We start from the raw sequence: 19,481 nt of genomic DNA on the forward strand, positions 1-19,481 counted from the left end.
TGGGTGGGTAAAGTGGTTATGACTGAAGAAATGTCAGTCTGCCCTTATCTGCTATTGAGAAGCTTTAACCTCTATTCCCTAGCAGAATGAAGCTGAGATGTCTGTGGCAAATTCATCTCATCAAGAGGTGAATGTGAGACAGGCACAATCCAGCGGACTGCTGTCTCCATGGTGAATCAGGTCTAGTGAGCCCAGAGGCACAACCTTACCTGGCAGAGATGCCTACTGAGAGTAACGTAGTGATTATTGCATGGGTGGAGGGATCTGTTGACCCTCCAAAGGTATGGCCCACAGTCAGGAGTCTTATGCATGGCCACCCTCCCCATTGATGTCTTGTATGTTTGTAGGATGACATGCCCTATGTTTTTGGAAGAAAGATTTGATTATGAATTTTTTTAGTAAGTTACTTTATTGTAGCACCTCTCCAGGATATCTCCCAATTTATATATGCCTACCTTGTGAGTCTGCACTCCCAAAATCAGAATTCAAAGCCTCTTCAATGATATGTTTATTTTTCAATATTCAGAGGACACAATTAGCATTAGCAAAAGCATTTACTGGAGTTACACCGTATGAGAAGATATGACTCAAAAAACCAACAAACCAGAGACCACCTAAGTGAACAGAAGTGAGTTTTAATCTTTATCATGAGAAAGCCCCCCCCCCCCCCTTGATATGGCAGTGCAACTGGGCAGCAGGTAGGCAGTTGCTTATATGGACCCTAACACAACACCCTTGCCTCACCACTTTCCCAGCTCACCAATGGCTGGTGACTCTGGGCTCACAGTCTTGCCGCAAGATTTTAACCCATCACTATCATTCACCTATATTTTATTCCTTATAAATAAGGAAAGTGGGATGCACTCTCCTGCTAACTCAGGATGACTTGGCATTTTTGGAAAACTAGGAACCTATTTGGAGAATAGGAATTTGTATGCTTATTAATGTTCCCTTGAGAGAAGCCCACCATTTTGTACATTAATTCGCTCACAACATTATAAAGGATTTACAGTCCCCCTAAAAACCTAGGACACACTCTCACAAATCAGGAGAAATTCTTCCTTCTCCCCTTTCCCTCAACCAGAATATGTGCATTGCTCTTGGAATAGCACTTTCAGGTGCTTGAAATGGCACTTTCATGTCCCAAGATCTAATGGTGTCCTAGAGTTGCTACTTATACTTACGGTAGGGCATGTTCCTAGAGATTTCCTGGGTCAGCTCTGTGCTGGTCATGGGGTCAGTGCTGGCCTAGAAACATGGCTACATTATTTGTTTGTAGTCTCTACCACTTCTAGCTTTGAGTGAAGATGGAGATATTGACTAGGATACTGCCAGGCTCTCTCAGAAAGAAAAAGTCCTTATCTTCTCTTTTTTTAAAAATTAATTTTATTATTATTATTATTTTTGGTTACAATAATCACTTTATTTCCCTCCTTCCCCTCCACCCACCCTTCCCGCAGCCAATGTGGAATTTCATTGGGTTTTACTTGTGTCCTTGATCAGAACCTATTTCCATGTTGTTGTTTGTGCTAGGATGTTCATTTAGAATCTACATCCCCAACCATGTCCCTTCAACCCATGTATTCAAGCAATTGTTTTTCTTCCATGTTTTTACTCCCACAGTGTTTCCTCTGGATGTGGAGAGTAGTTTTTCTCGTAGATTCCTCCAAGTTGTTCAGGGTCACTGCATTGCCACTAATGAAGAAGTCCATTACATTCGATTGTACCATAGTGTATCAGTCTCTATGTACATTTTCCTGGATTTGCTCCTCTCACTCTGCATCAATTCCTGGAAGTTGTTCCAGTTCCCATGGAATTCCTCCATTTTATTATTCCTTTGAGCACAGTAGTATTCCATCACCATCAGATACCACAATTTGTTCAGCCATTCCCCAATTGAAGAGCATCCCCTCATTTTCCAATTTTTTTTTTTGCCACCACAAAGAGTGCAGCTATGAATATTTTTGTACAAGACTTTTTCCTTATTATCTCTTTGGGGTACAAACCCAGCAGTGCTATGGCTGGATCAAAGGGCAGACAGTCTTTTGTTGCCCTTTGGGCATAGTTCCAAATTGCCCTCCAGAATGGTTGATCAATTCACAACTCCACTAGCAGTGTATTAATGTCCCTACTTTGCCACATCCCCTCCAGCATTCATTACTTTCCTTTGCTGTCATGTTAGCCAATCTGCTAGTGTGAGGTGGTACCTCAGAGTTGTTTTGATTTGCATTTCTTTGATTATAAGAGATTTAGAACACTTTTTCATGTGCTTATTAATAGTTTTGATTTCTTTAACTGAAAATTGCCTATTCATGTCCCTTGTCCACTTATCAATTGGAGACTGGCTTGATGTTTGTACAATTGGTTGAACTCTTTATAAATTTGAGTAATTAGACCTTTGTCAGAGGTTTTTGTTAAGAAGATTGTTTCCCAATTTGTTGCTTTCCTTCTGATTTTAGTCACACTGGTTTTGTTTATGCAAAATCTTTTTAATTTGCTGTAATCAAAAATTTTGATTTTATATTGTATGATTTTTTTCTAGCTCTTGCTTGGTTTTAAAGTCTTACCTTTCCCAAAGATCTTACATGTGTACTATTCTGTGCTCACCTAATTTGCTTATAGTTTCCTTCTTTATATTCAGGTCATTCACCCATTCTGAGTTTATCTTGGTGTAGGGTGTGAGGTGTTGATCCAAACCTAATCTCTCCCATACTGTCTTCCAATTTTCCCAGCAGTTTTTATCAAATAGTGGGTTTTGGTCCCCAAACTGGGATCTTTGGGCTTATCATAGACTGTCTTGCTGAGGTCATTTACCCCAAGTCTACTCCACTGATCCTTCTTTCTGTCTCTTAGCCAGTACCAAATTGTTTTGATGGCCTCTGCTTTATAGAATAGTTTGAGATCTGGGACTGCAAGTCCTCCTTCCTTCTCATTTTATTTTCATGATTTCCCTGGATATCCTTGATCTTTTGTTCTTCTAAAAAGTCCTTATCTTCTGACCAGCTAGAAGCCTTTCCAGTTCCACTCTATTGGTCCCGAACCCTCTTGACACAAAAAGTTGGGACTCAAGGAAGCAGTGTCCATGAATTCCTTTCTCAGCCTGTGTGTAAGCACATTTCCTACAGGCATATGTTTCTGTGGCAAGACAATATTAGCAATGGGAGATGGATGAAGGGTCATCCTGGTTGCACTCTGAGAGGTATAAGCGATATCTCAAAGCTTTCCTAAGAGCTTAGAGCTCTCTCCTCCTCAGAGCTATCTTTGTGACCTAATCTCCAGGGTCAGTTCCTGGTTTTCAAATGATTTCTCCTGCATTCACCTGCTTCAATAATTAGATAGAGAAGAGACACCAAGGCAACCTGAGAATTTATTTTATCAAGTAGATCGGGGAGTTCAACTGAGGAGGAGTTTCTTGACCAACATCTAGTTATACAGTGAAATGTTTTTGCTTTGAAATTATTTTGTCTTCTGACTGACCTTGGTGGGGGCTCGTGCCCAATGATTTTGAATGGATATGGACCCACAGCAGACCTAGTAGCTGGAGCTGCTATCCTGGAGACCCCATGTGTGAAAAGAAGCAACTACTTCACATAGAAACAAGTTTCATTTTACCAACTAAATTAGAAGAGCCTGGGGATGAGGTCTGAGTGGGATGAAATAAAATGACCCATCACCCAAATCACAATTACATATCTGGAGTCAGGAGTGGATAGCATAAGAAGCTGTCTTTATTCTTTCTCAAGAGGAAGGGGTGATTGTCCTAATGGCAAAGCCAATGCATGAGTGCAGACACAAACATTTTCTAGATTCCTCATGCAAGATCCCCTCCCCCCTCTGTCCCATACCCCATTGTTTGGGGGCCAAACTTAAAATCTAGGCACAAAAGTCTACTCAATCAGAAAATAGTAAGCTACAGAGCATGAGCTCATCACAAGCTTTCACCAGGGAGGGGAAAGGTTATGGAGAGATAACCATGTCCTCAGGAGTGAGGTGAGCTTCTAAAGGTCTGAGGAGATAAGGAGGTAGGATTACCTAATGGTTTTCTTCCTTGAAATGAGATAAGAGGCCTCCCAACTTACTGGGCCTTTGGCAATAACGAAATGTCCTTGAGGTCTTATTCCGTAACCCTAAATTGGCTTTCATTCCCTAATGGGGGATGTAGGATGGATGTCCACTCTGAGAAGAGCAAGTTAATTCTTTTTATTCCCCACAGGTCTGAAATTATTTTTGTGTGTGTATTATCCACAGTATTAAAGTAGTACCTTGTATTGTAGTAGGACCTAATTAGGCCCTAAATGACTATCATGAGGACTAAGTGATTCTTTGCCCCTCTAAGACATCTGAGTGAAATTGCTGCTAACCTGCAAGATGCAGAACTAACGGCTTGCATCAGCTAACCCCAGCTGCCTAGTCATATGCCCATGTCCAAATACCCTCAATGTTGAAACCTATTCAGTCTAAGAACTTACACTTGTGAAGTCTCTCTTACCACAGACACCCTTATCCTGCTGAACTTCCCAGCTAGACGGCTCCCTCCTATAAGAGCCCAGCCATCAATGGAAGGAAGAGTCGTCCACTCAACTGAGAGGCAGGATGCCACCAATTCTTAGTCGAAGGGACCAGTCTGGGGCAAAAATATTCTCACCACCACCACCATGACTTCTACTCCTACCAACACTACCATCACCACCTCTACTGCTGTTTTTACTACCACAATCACTTGATCTTAGACAAAAGGCTGAAAAGTGAAGTATTAGTAAGAGAAATTGTAGTAGTAATAGTAGGAGTGGTAGTAGTTGTAGTAGTGGTAAATAATGGTAGTAGTGATAGTAGTGGTAGCAATCGTGCTAATACTGTTATTAAAATTCTCTGGAGACTACATATTAATTTATAATTTACTAGTAAAGGTTATAGAGAGAAGGAGAAGAGGGAGGGAGGAGAGAGAGGGAGAGAGGGACAAAGAGGGAGAGGGGAGAAAGGGAGAGAGGGACATAGAGGAAAAAAGAAAGAGAGAAAGAGAGAGAGGGAGAGATGAGAGGGAATGAGAGAGGGAGAGATGAGAGGGAGAAGCAGAGGAGGAGAGGGAGAGGGAGAGACAGAGAGAGAGAGAGAGAGAGAGAGAGAGAGAGAGAGAGAGAGAGAGAGAGAGAGAGAGAGAGAAAGAATATGGCTGCCCTAATTCCTAGCCACTTGCCATACTGCCCCACTCTGCTAACAGTCTCCAGCCCTAAAAAAGAGCAAGCACCTATTTCTCACATAAGAGACTAGTGACATCACTCTCCTGCATCTCACTGGGTAGACAGACTTGACCTCAGTTGGGGTCAGAGCCAAGATTTCCTGATGCCAGGAGTCATGTGGCACTTAGGGCCAGACTCTTTCTGGAGCCAAGACCTTTGGCATCATCCCATAGTATGCATGAACGCCAAAAAGTGGGGCTGACACCAACCAAGAATGGGTTTTCAAATGGAATAAGGGGGTGTAATTTATATTAAATTCACACATAGTAGTAGCAGTAGCAGCAATAGCAGCAACAGCTAGTATTTATATAGTGCTTCGAGGTTGTAAAGCTCTTTACAAATAATAGCTTGTTTACATTGGCAATGATATTCCAAGACCCTGATGGATGGCTGTGCACTTGCACTAACTCCTGGTGCCCTATTTCCTTATTTGTGAGACTCTGAGCCTGCCAAAGAATGAAGATAAGCATTAAATATATATCTTGGAACTTGATATTTTGTGTTTTTGAATCTCTGGTATTTGTGCATAGTAATTGCTTAAGAAATAATGGGTAATTTTTGGCTACCTTTGGGAAAACCAGTCAACCAGCTCTTGACGGCCTCTGTAGAGCAAAAAAATGACACTGAGGCTGAGACTAGGGTACAGTGGAGGTGGATCTTGGGATGGGTCAGCCAAGCTGGTAAACAGGAGCCTTATGACCTTGGAAATGTAGGGCCATTCTGTTCACTTTAGAGGGGTAAATTATTTCCATTGGTTTAAGTCAGTCAACTTCTAATAATACTAGGCAGAATACCAGACTCAGTGAAGAATAATGTTGATTGCAATTTAGGGCATATGACAGATAGACAATAATTTTTCCAATCTTTTATAATAATTTAAAGAAAAGACACTTTCACTTCATCTTTCAAATCTAACATTCTTGATTGCAAAATGCATTTCTTACTACTTGCATCTCACCTTGCTTTATAATAATCTACTTTATTATATGAATATTCATTTATAGGAAATAGATGATGAGGCCCCTAACTCCTTACTTGCTACTGGGAAATATCTTCCCTAAGTCCAATATATTAAAAGGAGTCTTCTTTCATAATATCTATATGATTTCCAAATGAGATGGTCATAAAATTACTTTGTACCACATTACCATAAAATATTAAAAAGTCTTTTTCCCTATTGATGTTGATACAAAGGTAAGGTTGCCTAACTTAACTAAGTTAAAAGCTGCTGATCACATTTTTCAGAATGTAGGTGCTATGAGATTGATGAACTGCCTTCCCTTTTGGAAATCGTAAATAAAAATACGATGTGCCTTTGAAGTCTATGTTAGTCATATGAATACTAGTTTATATCTTGGGAACTGAACACTGTTATATATTTCTAAGTGTGATATTTCTGTACCTAATATGTAGTTTTAATTTTAAAATAAACTTCTGAAAGGGCAGCTGGGTGGCTCAGTGGATTGAGAGTCGACCTAGAGACAGGAGGTCCTGAGTTCAAATCTAGTTTCAGACAGCTATTTGACCCTAACCAAGACAGTTGACCCCAATGTCTAGCCCTTATTGCTCTTCTGCCTTAGAAGCAGTACTTAGCAGGAATTCTAAGGCAGATTGAGAGGATATACATAAATAAATAAACTTCTGAAGTTGTTTCTTGAGTTCTGTGCTTGGACATCAAATTTTCTGTTCAGGTCTGGTCTTTTCTTTATGAATTCTTGGAATTCTTCTATTTTGTTGAATGACCATACTTTCCCCTGTAAGAATATAGTCAGTTTTGCTGGGTAGTTGATTCAATATCATATTCCATGCCTTTCGGTTTTTCAGTGTGGATGCAGCCAGATCTTGCGTTATCCTCACTGTGGTTCCATGGTATCTGAATGACTTTTTCTTGGCAGCTTGTAATATCTTTTCTTTGGTCTGATAGTTCTTGAATTTGGCTATAACATTCCTGGGTGTTGTCAGTTGGGGATTAAGTACAGGAGGTGATCTGTGGATTCTTTCAATCTCCACTTTTCCCTCTTGTTCTAGGATTTTTGGTCTTTTTGGTCATCCCATTCTTTGGAGGTCATCTTTCATCCTCTTTACCTCATCTTTCACCTCCTTTTTCTCATCTTTCATCTTCTTCACCTCATCTTTCATCTCCTTTGCCTCATTTTCCAGCTGGTTGATTTTGGCTTTCAACACACTATTTTCTGTTTCCAGATGATTTATCTTAGTTTTTAAGTTCTTTTCTCAATTATCTTCAACCTCTCTTAATTGTGTTTTGAATTGCATTTTGAGTTCTTCCAAAGCCTGTATCCAATTCGCTGGGATTTCTGATTTTTCCTTTGCTGATCCCTTCCCCTGTTTCATTTGCTCTTTGCTCATTACCTGTAAGAAGCTGTCTATTGTAATTTTTTTCTTCTTTTTCTATTGTTTACTCATGTTTACCCAATTCTTTGCTTCCCATATTTGTCTGTGTTCTTGCTCCTCTCATTTTTTTTTTTGGTTTTAGGGGCTGTCAGTCTCCCTTCTTGGAGATTTGTCAGATCTCTTGGTCCAGTCTCTGGGGGAGGAATGTTGGCTTCCCTGTCCTCTGGAGGCTTTTGATTGGATTAAGTTCAACTGGGTTGGGCTGTATGTGCTCTGAGGCCAAAGACTCCTGGAAGGCTGGAGCCAAATGGAAGGTCTCAACCGCCCAGGCTCTCTCCAATTCTCCAGCTGCTTCTCCGCTGCCTGCGTTCCACACTCTGAGCCTGGAACAGCACTGTCTGCAAGGTACCCCAGTGCCTTTTCCTGTCCAGAGGTTCCTGTTCTTGTGGGAGGCCCTGCACTCTGGGGGAGGCAGGGAAGGGGAGGGGTCCTGGCCTCCTTGAACTTTAAGGACTCCTGATGGGATTAGGTTCAACTGGGTTGGTCTGGATGTGCCCCGAGGCAAAAACCTCTGGTGAGACTGGAGCTAGATGGAAGGACCCAGCCATGGGGCTGCAGGCTCTTTGGTCTCTCTCTGGCTGCTTCCCTCCCACCTGTGTTGGATGCTCTGAGCCTGGGCCAGGTTGCTTTCAAGGTACACCCTCCAGACCAGCACCTTTGCCCACCCAGAGGTTCCTGCTGCCACTGGGGGCTCTGTGCTCTGGGTTGGGGGGGAGGGCCTGGGACCTTCCTTCTGCCTTCTCCTTAGAACCGAGTGTTCTCAGATTCTGGCTTTTTTGGGGGGGCGTACCTTTTGAATTGAGTCCAGAAAGAGGGTTCCCCGCCTCTGTCCTGTTAAGTTTGAATTTCAATCCCCTAGGAGCATTCAGTTTGTGATTGGTAAGGAAGGGTTTTCAGAGGTCTGAACTTTTGCTGCTTCTAAGCCGCCATCTTGACTCTGAAGTAGTTTCATGATGCAATCCAAGTATATGTAAATTTCACTCACAGAGGCTTTGTTCCTGTCCCTTTAATAGAAGACAGAAAACCTTGGGACTAACAATTAATTTCCCCCTTTGAAGGAGATTGTTGAGGTACCGAGAGATAGCTAGATAACTACTTCATTCCTGAAGAGACTCGGACAGTTAACTATCATAGCAGAAAGCAGCTGGGAGAGACCCACAACTATCTTTGGAAAATGAGTCTGGGAAGGACTTAACTGTCCCTGAGAAGGACTGAAGATGCATTTAAAGAAAAATGAATTTAATTGGAGTTCAGAAGGGAACTGGATAAGTTTAACTATCTTGATGAAAACTTATCTCATACTATAGCAAAAAATTCTAGAGGGGAACTGATTGACTTTAACATAACGAGGTCATGTTCTTCTGTCATGTTCAGTTGTGTCTAACCCCATTTGGGGTTTTTTGAACAAAGATACTAATGATTCACCCTTTCCTTCCCAGCTTATTTTACAGATGAAGAACTGAAGAAAACAAGGTTAAGTGATTTACCCAGTCACACATAACAGGTATCTAATGCTGGATTTGAACTGAAGAAGATGAGTCTTCCTGATTTTCAGTCCAGTGCTCTATCTACTACACAACCTTGCTGTCCCACACTGAAGAAAACTCCACTGTTATTTACTGAGAGGAGATGATAAATTAGCTGACATTTCTGGGAATAATTGAATAAAACATTCTGAGAAAAAATGGGTTAATTTCACTCCTAAGAGAAATGAATTGTTGGACTGTGGTTCTAGTGGTTTGGAGGAGTCAGTAGTTACAGTTATTGATGAGAGAATACTTAGTCGACGATTTCTTATTTTCCCTGCTTTTCCAGAATATAGTAGTGACTCTGGCTGTGATCTTTTTCTTAGCGAATACGTAATTTAAATATTTATCCACATTTAAAAAATGGGAAAGGACCTGTTTGTACAAAAAATTTTATAGCTGTGGTTTTTGTGATGGTAAAGAATTGGAAATGAAAGGGATGCCTCTCATTTGGGGAATGGCTGAACAAACTGTGATATATGATGGTGATGGACTACTATTGTGCTATAAGGAATGATGAATAGAATGATTTCAGAAAGAGCTGGAAAGACCTCCATGAACTGATGCAGAGTGAAATAAGCAGAACCAGGAGAACATTATGCACAGTAACTGCAATATTGTGGGATGATCAGATGTGATAGAGTTTACTACTAATGGCAACACAATGATCCAGGACAATTCTGAGGGACTTGTGAGAAAGAATGCTGCCTACCTCCAGAGAAAGAAGTTGGAGTAAGAATGCAGATGAAAGCATAGGATTTATCACTTGTTTATTTAGGCATTTGATTTGGAGTTTTGGTTTTATGGGACTGTTCACTTGCAAAAATGACTAATATGGAAATATGATTTGAGTGATAATAGCTGTATAACCCAGTGGAATTGCTTGTCAACTCCAGGAGCAGGGGAGGGAAAAGGGGAGCAGAAGGAGAAAACACGAATCATGTAACTTTGGAAAACTTATGTGGAAATTTGTTACTAGAATAAAATAAAGATAAAACTTAAATTATCTCTGTCTTTGTATTATTTGTTACTGTTAGCAAATTATATGTCAAATGAAATTTGATATTTGTCTAAAACCTATGTGTTTGGGATTTAAAACTCAGAGAGGAGACAGAGGTTTTCACAGTTTTTCTGGGTGGGGACTTAGAGCTAATTAAGAGGGTTTTTTTCTTTTAAAGTAATTTTTGTACCCAATGAAATTACACGTCAGCTGAGAGAAGGGCGGGTGGAGAGGAGGGAGGGAAATATTGTGATTATTGTAACCAAGGAATAATGTTCTAAATTGACTAAACAATTTAATTTAAAAATTAAATTAAATTAATTTTTGATATAAAACTCATATCAAAGCTATTGCATTACCTTTAATGTCAATCAATAAAAGAGAATTAAGAAGGTGACAGATCAACAGACTAGTGTCAAACTGAGGAGTAGGAATTTGGTGTTTTTGTTCTCCAGAGCTCCTAGAAGTTATTCCTTAGACCTTGTATTCCTCTCTATCCTGCAGGATTTACATGTTGCTGTAAAGATGAAATATGATAACATTTTGTGAAAATATTTTGCAGTGTAACAGAAATACAGAAATGGCTTATACACACACACACACACACACACACACACACACACACACATATATGTGGTTACTTAACATTTAGAAAAGCACTTTCCTCATGACACATATAAGGGTCAGATAGATTGAGTGCCTTGTCCAAGGTCAAGATTGAACCTAATTTGATTCCCACCCACGTTTAATTATTTTTAAACCTTCAGATACTATAGAAATACTGAAGAGATCTGAATAGAGGGTTAATTTAGGGTTAGGGTTAATTATTTATCATATGGCAAAGTCATTCCATGGAGAAGCCATTCTGAAATGAATCCTTGTGGGAAACTGAGAGACTTCAACTTCCATTGTGAAGAGAACTCCATTCACTTATTTTCTGAGTACAGATAAGCCAACTGACATTTCTTAGAATAATTGAATAAAATGTCATTCTTAGAAAAATGGAGTTAGCATATATGGATAATCTTGATATAATAGTAGTTCCAGTCAATCAAGGAGTCACCAAGAAGTTCTGCCTATGTGTGTTTATCAAGAAATGGTTAAAAAACATTAGATCATATATTTAAACATAGAAGGGGCCATAGAAGCCACCTAATCCGACCCTATCAGTTTACAGATTAAAAAAACAAAACCTGAGACCTAGAGAACTTTAATGACTTGTTCAAGGTCATATAGTAAATGTCAGAGGCTGAATTTTAGCTAAGGTCCATTGATTCAAAATTCAGTGCTCTTTCAATAACATATCCCTGTGTAAATACGCTTTGCACTATTAAAATCAAGATTCAAATATTACTATTATCATTACTATTGTTAATACTAATGATAATGATATCAAAATGAACTGAAAGGCATTTCAGCAGCTCTAGAGCAGTTCTTAATCTTGAGTTTTTGCTTTCTTTAATGATTATCAAGTCATCATGAATGAATGAAAAAGTATTAAGTATTTATTATATGCTAAATGTTTTATGAACTGGGGAAACACGAAGAAAAATCAACAGACCTTGTTCTCAAGGAGCTCATACTTTAAGGAAGTCAATACAGAAAAAATTCAGCTTCAGGACTACTTAAAGGTCTGGAAGTCTAATGGTCTAATGGTGGGTGACAAGGCCTAGGGATGTTTGGGTTGTATCACTAGGTCAGATAACAGTGCTAGAGGTGAAAGGACACAGATGCAGGGCAGATGGAGCCAGTGGCAGAGAAAATGATAAGGAATGGTTGTCTTCTATCGCACTAATAGGATTAGAGTTGGTAAATTCAATCTTATTCAAGCTGTGAGAAAAATCAGTCATATCAGATGGATTCTGGATGACTTGGGTAATGGAAAGCAAGGGTAAAGGAAGGGTAAATGACCACTTCCTACTATCTGGCAGTCTCCAATGGTTTCATTAGGAAAATGCTCATCTATAATTTGGTTCTGGAGATTTTATATCTCTAAATCTGTAGGCAAGAGAACAATAATCTTAACAACAACAACAACAACAAAACCCACCTGCAACTAACTGTAAGCAAGGGAGAACTATTATTTAAGCCTAATTTCCTTGTCAAGTTTTTTTTTTCCTCTTGGTTTACAAACCATCAAAGATTGTATTCACCTCAGTTTAGGAAATTTGAGAAAGGGGATTTTAATGCCTTGAGTGAGGGAAATGGACTAAGATTCATTCAACTGAATCAAGAAAAAATTCTGTATGGCCAGGATAGTTCAGGGAGACTGAGTCAGCTAGTTGATTCAGAAAATAAATTCTTTGGATTTTTCCTGTTGAATTGCCACATTTTATGGGTTGTTTTTGTCAGTATATAGACAGAATTAGAGTTGGAATTTCCTTCAGCTGGGGATTTTAGACTGGGACTTCTTATTTTTTATTTTATTTTATTTTTTTTGTTGAAACCCTTACCTTCTGTCTTGGAGCCAATACTACATATTGGCTCCAAGGCAGAAGAGTGGTAAGGGCTAGGCAATGGGGGTTAAGTGACTTCCCACACAGCTGGGAAGTATCAGGTCAAATTTGAACCCAGGACCTCCCATCTCTAGGCTTGACTCTCAATCCACTGAGCCACCCAGCTATCCCTGGACTTCTTATCTTGATTGTGTAGTTATTGTTGTTCATTTCATTCCCTCATTCATTCTCCTTTCAGAGGAATAGATCAATTTCTATTATCTCTAATATCTAACATCAAATGTATTTCTTTAAATTTGGTTCTTTTCTTTTCCATTTAAGGCATCATTTGCCACAACTTTTTATTATTGAAACTTTTCATTCCAATTTGCATCAGATTGTGTATAGAAAGCATAGGCTGTAGACATGCTGATTTAGTATGGTGACTTCTATTTAATTGTCTGTAGAAGAAACCATCTCTCTACAATTTTCTTAGTCTGTGGCAAAGATGGAGGAAGGAAGTGACTACTTCCTCCCAAGGTTCCCATTAGTTCTACTTCAGCATAGTACCATAGTCCTTCCTTCTTGATAAGACTCAGACCAGAAAACCATTTCCTCTTGTTTCTTTCCCCACCTTTAGAAGGATGAAATTATCATTAAGGAAACTAAGAATTTATTACCTGCTTGGGTTTTGTCAAAGAGATCTCAAACACTGATAACTGAAGTACCCCATTACTGCTACATCATGCTCTGTTGTCAGAGTTGTCAGAGTCTATTTCCTGAATTCACTATCTATTTCTTTCTCCCAGCCAGGTGGTCTGAAATCCCTCTAATAAAATATTACTTTCTTCACACAAATTCTTCCCTAATTTGGTTCCTGAATTTCTGCATATGGGTATACCTTAAACAAAAAAAAAATTTTTTTAATTCTGAATTTGACAACCTCCCACAAATTTTCTATTCCTTGCACTGCTAATCTGAATATTTTATACTTTTTGTAAAAAATTATCCATTTTAAGTTGCCAATTTTGTCATAATTAGACAGTCATTTCTTATTTTTACCTTTTAATTTTTTAGTAGTTTATTTTATTGATATGGATGATTTACTTCTTTCTCTTTTTGTTAATTCAACTAGCTAGTGCTTTATTTTATTCAGGTTAAAAAATTAGATTTCTAGCTTAATTTTTTCTTTTAGTTTTTAAAACCTCTTTAATGTTCAGAATTTCTATATTGTTTTTTTGAATTGTTACTTTCTTGGTTTCATTTTAATTAAATGTCAATTCAAAGACCCATCCTTTCTCTACTTTATTTAGAAAAGTATTTAGAGGAATCAAATTTCCCCTTAAGATTACTTTAGTTATATCCCTAAAATTTTGGTATGCTGTCTTATTTTTGCCATTTTCTTTTTTTAAAATTATGTCTTGTTTCTATAATTTTTTAAAATTCATCAATTATTTATGATTAATCTTGTCTCCATTTAAATGTGAATCTTTTCAAAATACATTATCTATTAAAATTTTTATTGTATTGTGATCCATAAAGAATGTATTTCGTTTTTCTGCATTTATGAATGAGTTATATCATAGTACATGGTCAATTTTTATAAAGCTGCTATGCACAACTGAAATAGATTTATTTCCTTATTTTTACCTTGGAAATCATAAGAGATCTAGGATATTTAATTTTTCTAAATGTCTGTTCAGGTTTTTTTCTTCATATTTGTTTTTTGTTAGGTTTTTCCAAGTTAGAGAGTGGTACAATTAGGTTGGTGTTCTATCCTCTAGTACTGCTAAATATTTCTCCCTGTTATTTATTTACTTTTATAAGGAGTTCAAACCTATTAATTCAGCAGCTTTAATTCTATTGAGTATCTAATCTCAGAGAACAAAATTGAATGACCTATAAAACAACTACAAAAGGAAAATATACTTATCTAGATGAATTTATAGATTAATTTTATAAAACTTTTAAAAACAACTAAAACCTATAATGCACAAATTATTTTCAAAAATTAATAAAGCATTCTACTAAAGTCCATTTATGAGACATATGCATTTCATTATTATCTCTATTATCTTAGGGAAGGATAAAGCAAAAAGAGAGAGAAAGAAGTATAGATGAATATCATTAATGATACCATAACCAATCATAATTTAAAAAAATTTTAAACTATATTTATAGTTTTACTTGGGGGTTTGATTTTATGTAAGTATTCTCTTATACCAAAGACCAATATTGAAGTATGTTTTGGATGATAATATGTATACAACGCAGATCAAATTGTTTACCATCTTAGGGAATGGGAAGAGAATGAAGGGAACCATATAAAAAATAAAATAAAATGGATATAAAAATTTTAAACTAAGTAATTCTCTCAAAAGAAGCAGAAAATATTTTTGATAAAATGTAACACTCATTTATACTAAAAATTCAACAAAGCTTAGGCTTTGAAAAATACAACAAAAAATTATCTATCTAAAATCAAAAACTTATATTATATGTGGTGAGAAAACACTGGGAGATTTCATAATAAATAAAGGGGTAAAGCAAAGACTTTCCCTTTCCCCCACTATTATTTTGCATAGTTCTAGAAAATTAACTATAGCAGCAAGACAAAGGGAAGAAATTAAAGGCATAAAGCTAGGAACAGAAGATACAAAACTACTCCTGTTTACTGAGGACATCATAATAAACTAGCATATAAAGATGTGGAAAGTGCTGTAGAAATGATATTTCATTTAATCCTCACCACCAGTCTATGAGATAGGTACTATTAATATGATTATACAAAAAAAAAAATCTTTAGTATCAATTCTAAGACAGAAGAGTGGCCAGGGCTAGACATTGGAGTTATGTGACTTCCCCAGGGTCACACTGCTAGGGAGTTTCTGAGGCCACATCTGAATCCAAGTTCTCCCCACTAAAGGTTTGGCACTCTATCCACTTTATCTACCTAGCTGGCCATTAGATACTGTTTTAATTCCCATTTTACAGATGAGGAAAAATAAGACCCAGGGTCACAAAGCTAGTAAGTATCTGAGGCAGAACTTGAAATGGAATCTTTCTGATTACAAATTCAACTATCCACTGTAGTACCTTGTTATCTATGACAGTTTACTTGGAATAAATCTTATGCTGACATATTGTTGCTTAGAAAATCCTAGAGAATAAATGAATGTAAAAGCATTTATTAAGAACTTACTACGGAAGGGCAGAGAGGTGGCTCAGTGGATGGAGAGTCTCTGGGCAGTAAGTCCTGGGTTCAAATTTGGCCTCAGACACTTCCTACCTGTGTGACCCTGGGCAAGTCACTTAACTCCCATTGCTTAGCCCTTACCACCCTTCTGATTTGGAACGGATACTTAGTACTGATTCTAAGAGAGAAGGTAAGGATTAAAAAACAAACAAAAAAGAATAACAACTTCCTTTGTACCAAGCATTGTGCTTTACAAGCCCTGGGGATGCAAATAGAAATAAAGTGAGGCAGTCATTACTCTCTAGGAGCTCAAACTCAAAACTGGAAGTCACAACACTTAAAGAAAAGCCCAGTGGTGCTTTGGTAAGACCAAGAGTACCTTACAATGCAGTGGGAGTGACTAGCAGCATCAAAGTTAATTGAACCCTGCCCCCTGCCCCCCCCCCCCCCAGGTGGTCCACCTGTCTGGACACCCAACAGGCAGAGCAGAAAGGAGCTGGACCACTTTGGGAACTAAGTCTTGAGTACCTCCATGATCCCAGGGGCCAGCAGCCCCTATCGGCGCACCACGGAGCGGGTGGGAGACACAGTTGTGGGCAGCTGGCCGCTTCCGCTGCTACCTCGACTACCTGCTTTACACCTCAAACAGCTTCAGGCTCGCCCAGGTGGTTTTGCACGGATTGCGCATGTAAGAGACTCTTTTCTTTGACTTTGTGAACTGTAATGTTTCTGGAAGCACTGGAGTTTTGTTGTTTATGCTCAGTCTCAATCTTCACACAAGGAAACACAGTTCAACTGGAACATTACATATTTGGGCAACACTGGACTCAGCGCCTTCTTTATTGCTTGCTTCGATGGTACGGACTGCTTTGAATCATAAAACTAGAGCAGAAATCCTGCCGTGGTTTTTGGCTTTTTGGCAACAGCGGTGTATGCCCTAACGTTCTTAGTTGTGCAGGAAAAGAAAAATGAACATTCCAACCAGAGGACCAATGAATTCATCTGTGCGTGGATAGATAAGGGTGGTTAGACGCTAGACTAAGCATCTGAGTAGGATAGTTGACTGAGAGAAGTCACCAAACAAAGAATATTTCCTCCTCACACCTCTATTTCCTAATTTCCCTTGCCCCCCCTCTTCCCCAGCAGCCCTCCCCCCAAGCTCCAGGCATGATTTTTCGTTTTTTCATTTTGTATATTCTTTCATACAACCATTCATGTGAAATGTATAAACCCCCAAACTTGTAGCCTAGTAAGAGCTGATGGACCCCAAGTTTAGGGTTAGCTTGTAAGTAGACACCCTAAGTTTGTCCCTGTTCCCAGAAGGAATTTAGCTAGTCTCAGGTTGAATAATGGACCCTAAGGTAAATGATAACCTCAGGTAGGTAGGGCTAAACAAATGCTAATTAGCCTTTTAAATTAGAAGTTTTCCCCATTTTACCTGGTCTTTCCCAAGAAGACCAACACCTGGGCTGGGACTATCCTTTTAGTGTCTATTGTGATTAGGTCATTCCCCGACATTAGCCTCTAAATGATGTTTCTTTTCCCAAGCTTGATTGTATTCTGTCAGTGTAGTGTTAAATTTTTTTTGTGGTTGAGACTGAAATACATTAATTAGGTGGTCACTGGGGATTTAATTTCTAAATCTCAAAATGAATTACTAAAGTAAATGTAATTTATGGTAGTTTATTTACAATAGAGGGAGGATATTAAGGAATGAGAGAGAAGGGGAGAGAGAGAGACAGAGACACAGAGAGAGAGACAGAGACACACACACACACACAGAGACAGAGAGAGAGAGAGGAGAGAGAGAGAGAGAGAGAGAGAGAGAGAGAGAGAGAGAGAGAGAGAGAGAGAGAGAGAGAGAGAGAGAGAGAGAGAGAGAGAGAGCAAGCTCTGGCTTCCTCTGATACCAGTTAGAAATTCTAAGTCTCAGCTAAGGGAAGAGAGTCTCCAGATGATGGGCCTTTCCTGGAGGCTTAATCCCTCCAGAAAAAGAGGACCACTAAGTCAGCCTTTCACTCACCAATGGTGACCTTCTAAAAGGAAAAGCAGTCTGAGGTCCTCCAGGGGTCCAGTCCCTCCAGTCCAACTCTGAGTCAGAGAATCCTCCATCCAACTCAAATCTCCAATCGAATATCCCTTCTTCTGGCTTCTGGTCCTCTTTTAAAGATCTTTTTCTCTTGTGTCACCTCCCTAAATTTCACATCTACCAATCACAGCAGATGGTTTTCTCTAGGACTGCCCACTCTTTAGTTCACACCTTCTTTGGTTAGATTATACCTTTTGGGTTACTTAACACCTTTTTTGGTTAGTTCTCCTTTTGTAATTACTTAACACCTTTTGTAGTTAAAAGTGGGTAGTTCTACTTAAAACAGTTATCACCTTTTTGTAGATTAAAATTTAAAATAGGTTGTGGATTATAATTCAATCTTCCCAATAAAGGAAGAGCTAAGTACTTTCATTGTTACAATCAGGGGATTACAATTTAATCTTCACAATAAAGGAAGAACCAAGTATCTTCATTGTTATTATCAGGAGATAGCTAAATCCAATCTTCACAATAGTTTGAACACTTCCATTTCCTTGTAACTGTGATAATGTCAATCAATCATATTTCCCTGTCCCTCAGTTTCCCAAAAGGTATATAAGTTCCCAAAATTCTTTTGTTCCTTGGAGCCCTCATCTAGTGCAGTGTGGCTCCCAGGGATAATGTCCCCGGAGTCCCAGTGTGAAGATACTGAAAGTTTTGGCCAGGACTCTGAGTAAAGGGCCAAATGTTGGACTTATCCTTTTCCTGATTAAAGAGTTGTTTTTTCTGACTACTTTGGTAGTTCTGTGTTATTTCCAAGTTTATACAACTTAAAATTTTATCCTTAAGAAAACAGGCAATGGGCATCCACAGCAATAGCTTGGCAAAGTGCATTCATCACAGAAACATTAAGAAGTTTCACTTAAACCATCAGATATCCTGGTTGAAAACCCAGAGATCTCATCAGCTCTTAAAGATGGAAGTGTTCTGGAGTGGGCCACAGTACTATGGTAGCTGTTCTCCAACATTTAACCTTAATTCTGTCTACAGGCTACATGTGGTTTTAGACTAGCATTCAGCCAGTTTTCTTCAGGACAAGTTCAGGAGTTTGAAAGCAGGTTGAAAAATGTAACTCAAGTTTGGATTAAATGTGAATAATCAGAAAATAATTAAAGGGTGAATGGGGTTGATTTAGGTCAGTCAACAGCATTTATGGGGTGAACACTATTGGCAGAGAACTATTGTAGTTGTTTGCAGTCTATGCTAAAGTTTGACTACCAAGATAACCCCTTAGTGCTCTGTCTCCATTATTGTAACTTGTGAATAGTTGAGACCAATTGTGAAGCAAATGATGTGTCAATATGGAATCTAGGAGCCCCAAACTTGTGGCCCAGTGGGATCTGGTGAACCTCAGGTTTGAGCCTTTTCCTGTGAGAATCCATCCTGACGGGCATCTCAGACTTAATCCATTTCAGACTTTTCATCTCCAGAAGCCTCTCCCAGTATATCACACCCTCCTTCTGAAGAGGATCGAACTCAGGACCTTCAGCCTGTGAGACTACTGAGCTACCTGCTGGGCCAAAGAGTCACTTGACTTTGGCTTGGGCTTAGCCCCTGTCTGAAATGGATTATTAAATCTGGGATTC

At 38.7% G+C, this 19,481-nt stretch overlaps 1 pseudogene; it reads left to right on the top strand.

The window, feature by feature from the left end:
* The first annotated feature begins 16,338 nt into the window (after positions 1 to 16,338).
* Positions 16,339 to 19,481, top strand: part of LOC130458944 (60S ribosomal protein L7-like) — a 118,591-nt pseudogene continuing 115,448 nt past the window's right edge.

The sequence above is a fragment of the Monodelphis domestica genome, chromosome 4 (genome assembly GCF_027887165.1).
Source record: "Monodelphis domestica isolate mMonDom1 chromosome 4, mMonDom1.pri, whole genome shotgun sequence".
Lineage (NCBI taxonomy): Eukaryota > Metazoa > Chordata > Mammalia > Didelphimorphia > Didelphidae > Monodelphis > Monodelphis domestica.